Here is a 10,800-nt window from a genome sequence, read left to right as displayed (position 1 = left end):
GAACTTTGTAGAAGATACCAAAATTATGCATAATTGGGGTGATATAATTTTGTATCCTCGTTCTACTATTTTTAGAGTGTATCGCTTTAGGGGTACTTCATATTTGCTCCCTTATCAGGTCCCCTTGAAAATATCTATTGTTGAGATCATAAGGTAGATTGGGGGTCTGCAGGAAGCAAAATTGACAGGTAAGGGCAGAGGAACAATTTTTCCAACCATTACCATTGCACACCAATTTGTGATTACTAAAGGGGGTTGGCTACATTTTGACAAGTTCTTCAATCCCTACAGATTGGCAACAGCAGTTGCAAGATTTGCTGACATAGAATATTTTTTCAATGGCATGTTCAGAAATAAGGTCAGGTGTGGTGCTAAAATTCATCAATTCCACTTCCCTAAGGATTTAATAAGAAATGAGTTTAATATGGCAGAGAAAGAGGTGAGGAAAGAAAAATGGTTGGCATATAAAAAAACTCTTGACTTTGTCCAGTATTTTGATAAAAATTATGATCCACTAAAGAGATTTCATCCATTTGGGGAAAAGGTAAAGTTTTTAAAAGAATATTTTGAGGACACCATGCAAACCCTAAATGAGAAAAAAAGATGCAGTAATAAAGGCAGATCCTGAAAAGGCCAAACTCTTCTTGACTAAACCTTTCTTTGCTAAGATCATTCCTCCTCATGAATATGTAATGTATAAGAAATCGGGCTATAATGTGGTGATTCCTAGGAGGGATGAGCCTTCTACATCAAAGGGAAAAAGGACAATGGAGGATGCTCCTAAGTTCCAGACTTCCCCAAAGAGGCAGAGATTGGAGGAAGAGGCACAACCAAGTGAAGCTATTCATTCACCTTCCCAATCCCCATTACCTATAGGTGATGAGAAGGCCATAGCTGAGAAACTACTACAATTAGGAAGCTTGGGACAAATTCATTTTACTTATGGAGAATTGTAGGAGGGAGTGCCAGAGGAGCCAGTAGGTGATAAAATGGATTTAACTATTAAGGAATTTGCTGGAAGAGAATTGGATCTTGTTATAAAACAAGCCTGTGATGAGTTTTTGGCTGATGACAATTTTGTGAGGTCAGGAACCTTTTTGAAATTTGTTTGGAGAAAGCATATGGATTTGTTTAAGGAGAGATGCGAAAAAAGACAAGTTGAACAACCAAATAAAGATCCATCTGCTATTGAAGTAGAAATTAAACAAGAAATGCTAAAATAATGTGAGATGATTACCCTAGAGGAGGGAAGAAAATTAATTGAAAGTGCTAGAGTACTAATTCTCCCAGAGTGTGATATAGCAGATGTTGTGGTTTTTGATGCAGTAAGAAAAGAAACTAAGCCCCTGGAGGGGATAACCTATAGTAATGACCATGCAGCTCTTGTAATGTGGTCATTAAAAAGAGAAGAGAACAAAAGAATGGGTGAATCCTCAAGGTCTGATTACTCAGGGGGGTGATAATGAAGAGGGTCAAAGATACAGGTACAAGAGAAGCTACTAGCATGACTTTAGATTTTTCTAAGTTTGGAATGGTATTGGTCGAGAAGGAGGCAAAGGAGAAGGTGGATCTTTAGGTAAAATTAGAAGTAATTCTCAGGACTTACAATGATGCAAAGATTGAAATCGCTTGTAAGGACAATACAATTGCAAAATTTAAAGGTAGTTTGGAAGGACAACAGCAAAATGGTGGGTCCTCTCAATTGATGACTACCTCTTCTCCTACCAAGCCCCCTTCTTCTAGTCCTATCATTGAATTTCCTCCTTCCCCCATGACTTCTAGCTTTCAGTTAATAGAGAGTGTTCAAGATGAAATTGAAAAGTTAAAGAAGGCTCAGTCAATATTGGCAAATAAGTATGAAGAAAAAGTCAAAGACACTATTTTGAAATTCCCCAATACTATTGAGGTAGCAGTTGTATATTTGAACATGAAAAGAATAATGAATCTCTTGAATTCTTTGAAGGAGGAAAACGCTACTTTGGAGCCAATCTTAGACACGTGGATTACAAGATAAGTGAACTTAGAGTCAACATATTTATTATCCCAAGAAGAAGCAAATTTTGATAATACAATTAAGTCTACTTATGAATTAGTTAAAGACTTGTCCAGGTTTGCAGCTGAAAGAATAAACATTGAAAGAAGGGCAAATCTATTCTGAAAGGAATATGCCAAGGCAAAGTTTGAATTATTTCCTGGAGGTTTCTTAAGTGCAAACAAAATGAAAGACAAGGGAGTGTGGATTGAGGAGCTAGATCATAGGTTGTCTCAAAGGATAAATAATATTATAAACATGGATAATACCTTTTTGTTTAATCAAACTATTGATGAAATTGAAAAGGCAAAATCATATTTTGGCTTTTTTGAAAAGGAGGTTAAACAATTAAGGATGAAATGGAAAATTTTAAATAAACAAAAGATTAAAATTATCAACTTTCCTTGGTCCAATGATGAGATTTTCAAAGTATGGGAAAGCAAGTACATTATGAAAGAGCCAGGAGAACAAGAAGGTCCCACTGATGATCCAGCATGTGATGGTTCACCGACGTCTTGAAGTAGTTGGTTTTTTGTAATAGATTTTGGGTAATTGGAACCTTGAAGAGTTGAGGACACCTGGCGCCTGATCTGTGAATATAGGGAGGTTATTTATCTAAAATATGCTGCACATTTTCTTTCAAAATCACACTGGTATCTCCACCACAATTAACAAATGGCTAATCAAAATATCTTAATACAAAGGCGCCACATCTTAGGAACCTACCCTTTTGGTCATTTTCTAGCTAGATGACTAGTCAATTATAGAAGCACGTGTTCCAAAAGAAGTTATGCTTCTCCCTCAATTGCAGTCTTGTAATCAGTGTAACTTTTGGAGAGAATGATTGTCAAGATAGGAATATTCTTCTAGCGAAGTTTGAATCTTGTTGCATCCAAAGTTCTATAAAAGGATACCAAGACTACCTAGAAATGATCACAAAAAATTTGGTATCAAAGCTCTGGCGAAATATATGTAGACTTTGTTTTTGGCATTTTGAATCATTCTTGTATCTCTGTAAATTTTGATGAGGGAATAATAATATATAGTCAAAATATTTCGAGCTCAGATTTGTGTTGTCTTTATGTTTGCATGTTGGTTTTCATTTTTTAATTAAATAAACAAGGATTGTTTAATTAGATGATTTGCAAGGCAATTATTGGGAATGTTTTAAGTCTTTTTCTCAAGGAGGAAAATTAAATATACTTAATTCATCTTCATTGATATCAGTATATTCACATGAATTTGATAACTAGGTCTAGTACATATTAGATGTCTGTATATGTCAGGCATATACAGATTTAATAGATCAAAATAATGATATGTATATGAATATTGTTGTTTGATTTCAGTCAGGTTTTTTATGACTCTAATGCCTGGATAAGGAACTGGTCTAAATTGCTAGTATTTCTGACATCTTTGTGGTCCCATACAATCAAAACAAATTTTTCATTCATGTTCTGATTAATTAAAAAATAGGTTTTCAGGACCCAAAACCTTTACAACATAGATAGAGAAAAAGAACTAAGAAGAACAGTGCTTTAAATTTTTCATTCATGTTTGGTTGCACTAAATTGAAGAAATTTACAGAAACTCATGTTGGTTTTCTGTAAACCATCTACTAGGTTGTGAGAAAGTAGTCACAATTAGGTTCACCCACCTAAGATTTGTAAAAACTTGAAGTGTAGGAGGTTTTTTCCTTGTAAAACTCATTAATGTTGTCTTAATTCCTATTCTTGTTGTTCTCTTCTTTTGTAAACAAAGGCATAATTTGTGAAGAGAAAACAAAGTAGTCAGAAATTGAGACCAACACAAATCACTTCTAAAGGAAGTTCTAAAGTAGGGTATTGCAAGTCATAATCAATATTTGAGTAAAGAAAACCTAATAGCAGCCTTGAAGGCCATTAAGGATAATATTCAGAAAAGAGCATCGCATGTGAAGACTATAAATGGAACAAATATAGTCATATGGCATAAAGGTTTTACAATCACCATAGCAATGTTAATACCTAATTGAGCTTAAAGATTAAGCATAAGTTAGCAAGATTATGCATTTGATTCTAGAATAATGTATTAGATGAAGGGAAATGTTTGAATCCAATCCCAAGATAATGCAGTCATCTGTAAGCAAGTCAATGTCCTAACATGCAAATGGTTAAGGTAAACATAGATAAGAGGAATAGTTTATGTTTCATGCTATAGTTAGAGGTCCAAAATAAGGATTTTGGAGGCAAATGCATGAGTCTTACTTCAATTTGGATTCCACCTAGGTTCAGTACCAGTTGTAGCAGCTTTTGGAGTAATTATCAGTTAGTTAGCATTAGTTTTGGATGCCTTTTTGCATGTTCTTTATTCAAATTTGACCAAGAAGACTCTTCATGTAGATTTAAAGAGATAAATATAGTTCATAAAGATAAAGAAAGGAGCTCACTTTAGTTCATAAAGGGGCATAGCTCCTTCTTCTTCTCAAGACTTCTCCTATAAGTCTATCCTTCTTTCTTTTTCTCAGCTAGTTCTTTCTTCGTTGCATACACACAACAAGAGATTATAGCTGATGTATTTTCTCATATTCAAACATTGTAGCAACAATTATTATTCAAAGTTAAATAAATATTATTCATTCCTTCCATGCAAATTCTTGATTTGTTCATTGTCACATGGATGATTTGATCAAAATATTGTGGTTTATTTCAAATCCTTTATTTTTGTCTCATTGATTCTTTGTAGAACAAGGAAATTCCATAGTAAATTCAAGTTTTGTGTTGTGTTATTTGATTTTCAATAAGTTGAATTTTGTAAAAACACATATTTCTTCAAATAACATTGAAAACCTTTCAAACCTTCACAAGAAACATTTATGAATTTCATGGTCTTAGTTAGGTTGTGAATCAAATCTTGTTTTTTGAAGTTGATAACTCTTTTAGGACAACAAGTACTAAAATCCATATTGGTGCATCACCTCTTGTTAGAATAGGCATTTCATTTCCAGCAAGCTTTCTCCCCCTTTTCTCAGTTAAAAAATTAGTTTCTTCTAGGAGGTTTCATTAGATAACCAACTTACTCTAGAGGTTGATTTCCATTAGAGGCAACCCATAGGCTTGGAAATCATCCCATGTTTCACAAGATTTTTGAGCTTTCAGCTTGCGCATCAAGGGTGCAATCTTTGTGACAATAAGGACAAAGAGAAGAAAGAGAAGTTTGAGTCAATTTGGGTGGGTATCTATGCCATTACTAATGAATTTGGATCAAGATCATATAACCAACCACTCTCAAAGGCCATAAACTAGATGATTCCATGAATATTATCCAATTAGTATGATTTTATGCATAAAATTGTAGCACCAATATTCCAAAGGCCAAAAAATATAACTTGACATAAAAATCAACAAAAATAAAAAAAAATAGTAAGAAATTAAATTAATTCAATTGTGAAAACCACTATTGTTGGTGTCTTAGGCAAGTACCATGATGAAAACATATAAAAAAAGAATCATGCATAGCTAGGCTATGAGCATGCATCACTCTCCATTACCTCATTCATTTCTCTTCACTTCATTTTATCTTGGATTGGTCCCTTAAGTTCCCTATCCATTTAATTCTCACCCTTTCATTATTAATCCTAGATTGATCTCCAATATCCCCTCAATAGAGATTCTTCCTTATCTGATCCTCCTTCATTAGATTTCTCACTTACTAACACTCAATCTCATTTTCAGCCCTACCCACTTCCCCTTACATTTATTTACCTTCATCCATCCCTTTCATTTAACTTCATTCCTTGACACTCCTTTCTTGATTTTGTGCATAGTTAGAGGAACCCCCTTGATGACATTTTTAAGGAAAAGGATATCACATATATTTCCAATATGCCATGACCATTTTACCTCCATCTATCCTTACATCATATAATTTTTCATCTTCGAGCTATTCTTTAAACCTTGTTTAGAATATTATATGCCTCCTCCCAATCCCACATTCTTACTCATTGTCCCACACATCCTTGGCTTCAACATATCATTAGATAATAACTCCTAATTTTTGGATGTTTTCAATTGATATTTTGTATGTTTCTATGTTTGTTTGTTGTCTATAGTCCTATTGTCCATACTGTTAGGCCCAATATGGAAAGCTAATGTACTGAGAGGGGAGGGGTGAATCAGTACTCCAAAACCTTTCTTCAATAATAACCTTACTGTTATGCATAAACATAATAGTGCAGTAACATAAAATAAAGTTAAAACAAACAGATAACAATCATACATGATTCACTCCATAACACATATATTTTGGTTACGCAGAAACTTTTGGTTAGAGAGAAAAACTATGATGGGGATGGCACCCACAACTTCACTACTGCAATAATAAAGATTGCTCGGTTAGAGCTACATTTAGCTATTTCTGATAGCTTACCCTGTTAGGAGTAACAATATCTGTTAGATCTACCTTTCTAAAGGATTTTACAACATTAATCTGAATGTTGCACCTGGTTAGAGGATTTACAATTTATTGACTTGGTTAGAGTCTTCTACCCTGTTAAAGGTTTCTCTTTCAACTTCACAATATTACAATAAAATCATTACAAATATCTGCAACTTTACATCTGAAATGTTATAGCAGATTCTATGTGCTCAGAATAAGATTACCTTGCTTATAGCATACCTCAGTAACCCATATTGTAACTTAGTAAACCCTTCTGTTTACTCTGTTCTTTGACTGTTCTCTGATAACCTTCTCGGTGACCTCTCTATGTCTCTGTAACAGTCTTCCTTCATACATATATGCACACACCTTGTTCTAATCCATGCTGAATAAATAGATCTCTTAAAATGATGATCTAATTCATTGCTTTGATCTTACAAACAAGATTCCTTGAATGAATAACTGAACAAAATATTTCATTGGTTAGATTGACCTAGTAATCATACACAATCTTCTAGTGAAATTTCCAATGTAATAACAGTTAGATGTGCCTCGATCTTGTAACACATTTTCATGTGCATGTCCAGGTCAATGTATCTGGTAACACATTTCACTCGGTGAATATCAACTCGGTGTGTTAACTTTACTACTCGGTAGCCATAAAAAGATACTCGGTAAACAGCTTCATGAATATTGCATTCTATGACTGCTTTCTTCTATAACCGACTAGACTGTTCATACTGACTTCTCTGTGTGTACCGACTACATGATTCTGTAATGTTAACTGACTAGAATATATAGTATGACTTTTTATATAAAAACTAATGGTAATTTGATAAGTAGTAACAATCTCCCCTTTTGACATTAGTTGAGATGTTTGACAAAAACTACTTTCAAAGTCATAACTCAAAAATCTATATACTTTGCAAAATGACTACACTTGACAATATATACAATAGTCAATGAAATAGTATATGCAGATATACTTCCCTTATCATTATTCTGTACATAACTCTGAATTTTGCATGCTCAGTTCTATTCTGTGCTTGTGTGCTCTTATTGCTCTGTATATTCTGCTCGGTATACTCCCCTTGTATACAATACTCAAAATTGTGTTACCAAAAACTGTGTCACTCTCCAAATATAGTATTACTCCCCCTTTGTCTGGTATTACTCCCCCTATGTAGTATTATGGTATTACTCCCCCTTTTTGACAAACATCAAAAACTTAATTTCCATCTGGGGGCGGTAACTGATCAAAAATAGATTTATACTTGTTCCGGGCATCGGTGAGGGCAACTGAGAGTGAATCCTTTACACTTTCCATTAATGAATTGTGTGCTTGAATATCAGCTAATAGTGATATTAAGCCATCAAGAGTGCTTCCCTCTTGTGTAGTTGATAGGCATGTAGCTCTATTGATCTGTTCCTGTACTGATGAGAGATGAGGAAGGAATAATGTCTGAAGGGTCATTATATCCATCCTGATTTTATGGTCTTCATTCCTGAGTTCTAACTATTGAGCCATGAGCTGTTGAAGCTTGGTATAGAAATTCTAAACTAAATTAGGCTCGGTGGTCAACTTAGTTAAGAGATCGGTGATCTCTTTCTCAATTGCATTAGTTTTATTCTTGATGTCTTTAATGAATAAGGAAAATGTACAAAGTTTCTAAAATAAATAAAGAATATGCTTGAGTTGAGGGGACAACTCAACAATGAATTTGACAAGCTTTACTTTTCCTATAGCTAGAGCTTTTTGTACCTCTTCAATCATTTTTGTTGTAAGCTCTTTATCTTTTAGCTTGCTTAAGTACTCAGATGCATCAACTCCAAATGTTTCTATTTGAGTAAGGAGTTCATCCAGTTGAATGTGGATGGCTGCATCGATTGACACTATTGTTGAAGGTAGCATTTCTGTTAGTAGTGTCTTTACCTTCTGAAGTACTTTATTCTTCTTTTGAATAGCCAATTGTTTTTCCTATTCAGCCTTTGCTTTGCATAGTTCACTGAAATCGGTAAGTGCTTGCCCTTTTAATTTTGAGATATCCACATTGGGCAACATGATTAGTTTAGTCAAATCAATTTTGAAACTATTCTTTCTCACCTTCTTCTCTTTTCCTTTGGTCGGTTGCACTAAGACAAGTGCTTGTGAGGCTTGCTAACCCTTGGTAGGCTGCTTGGTAGATGCAACACTTTGGTCAGTTCTTGTAGCCGTTGTAGTGTCCTTGGGTGTCACGGTGCTAGGGGTCTTAGCTGTAACATTTACAGTGCTTGATGGTGCTTGAGATGTCTGATCTTTGGTTGTATCTTCTGCTGCTTTAGACTTGTGACCTTCGGTGCCTTGATCTATGTCCTTAGGAGCTTCGGTTGAGACAGGTGGCTTCACTGGCGGATAAGGCTAAACTTGTTCTAAAACAGATTCACTAGATACAAGTTTTGCATAAGTAGTGCCTTCAATCATTTCCTGCTCCAGTGCTTCTTCATCCATAGCATCTTCATCAATTTGAATAGTGTTAGCCGGGTCTAGACCTTGCTTGGTGACAACAAGATCTTGCTCGATGACATCAACAATTTCAACTTGAGATTGTTCACCGACATCCTTTAGTTTGAATATATCCTGCCACTTGGCTTTTGTCTCATTTTCCACATCAATGTATAGCCCATTCATCAATTTTAAGGCTCTTTGTTTGACAAGAAATTTAGAATTGTATGTTGTCAAATGCTCCTTGATTTCTGCTATAGACATATCAGGGAATAGATGGACTAGACTTCTTTCTCTTATTTATTTCTCTGAGTCCATTGCATATTTCCATCTGTTATCAATATGTAAGTATAATTCACTTGGAAGTGACTTTACTAGTTCTAATGGAGCTAGCCGAAACTTTAGAAGTGTGCAGATGATAGCTTTTTCAATTTTTCGCTTCTCATCATTATTCCTAGTCTCATACTTAACATATCTAAATCCTACAAATCCACCATATTCTTTAAGATTGGCACAAAAAATTTCAACACTATGAATATTTACCTTTTTGCTTTTTACAATCTAAAATTTGTTTGCATCATTAGATTCTATATCACTAGACTCTTTTGCCAAAATGAGTCTCTGAGTAGATTTCTTATAGGTCTTGGTTACCTTAGGTATAGTAACACTCTTTTGTTTCTTACTCGGTGATGCAGCTGATGCTCTAGTGTTGGGTCTCTTTGTTGGTGGTGTCGGTAGGGCCTTTGAAATGTCCTGTTTCTTTCTTTTCAAAACTTTACCCTTGGGCAACTCAGTACTTAATGTTATTGCTGCCTCTTGAGCTTCTGATTCCTCTTCGGTAATGGCAAGAGTGCCTTTGATAGGTGTAGAGGAGGATTCTTCTCTGAATTTCTTAGATAAAACCTTTATCATTTTTGTATCTTTTCTTGTAGCCTTAGGTACTACAATGCTCATTTTTACTTTTTCCTTCACCTCTTCATATGTTCCATATCTTAGTTCGGTAGCATGCCTTGGCAACGATAGATAGGCATCAATTTGCTGTTTTGTTATATCATAGTAAATCTTATAACCCATTGGTGGAAAAGATTGAGACCTTGGTTCAACAACATTCAAATAACAATAATCAGTGTCTACCTCAAAACATATATCATCCTTATATTTTTCTACCAGCTGTGGTGGAATCCTGTACCTGTTGTGCATCTTCTCTTGAAATTTGCTGAAGTAGTCATCCATGATATCATTAAAGTTATCTCCTAGTTTCTTGATAAAATCATTGATTTGATGGGTGATAGGTTGGTGTAGCTCCCAAACTACTTTACCGACTGAGGGAAAGAACTTCTCAAAGTAGAAAAACATGCATACAAGAAGTGAACTAAACTTCAGTGTATTTGTTGAGTTGTTCTTCTTTGACTTCCTTATTGTGTTCAGGTTCTCAAACAAGTTCTTTAGTAGCACATCATATAAATCTACTTTCATTCCCTTCTTCACTATTTTGTAGGCCAAGTCAACTACGACACATGGTACACTGTTTTCCCTTGCAAATTGGAAGAAATGGTAACCAATTACTCTAATTGCAAACTTGAGTTCTGCATCAGCGACATTGTTCAATTTTAGTCCTCGGTAATCAGATTCTACTCCAGTTAGACTGATTAGCTCCTTCTGTGATATCATTTTCTGTGCTCATGCATGATCATAGATAGGATACCCGGTGATCACATGAATAATTTCCTTAGTGATTTTGAATGGTTGCTCCTCTAGCCACATAAAATCATCATGTACTCTGCTCAAGACAAACTTAACCCACTGGGGTTTGAACACACGGGGATAGGCTAGGGCTTCAGTTAATCCCTTGATTTTGATATGCTTGAAT

This window comes from Cryptomeria japonica, chromosome 6 (genome assembly GCF_030272615.1).
Source record: "Cryptomeria japonica chromosome 6, Sugi_1.0, whole genome shotgun sequence".
NCBI classification, from domain to species: Eukaryota; Viridiplantae; Streptophyta; class Pinopsida; order Cupressales; family Cupressaceae; genus Cryptomeria; species Cryptomeria japonica.
The sequence above is the reverse complement of the archived record's forward strand: the minus strand, read 5'-3'. Positions refer to the sequence as shown.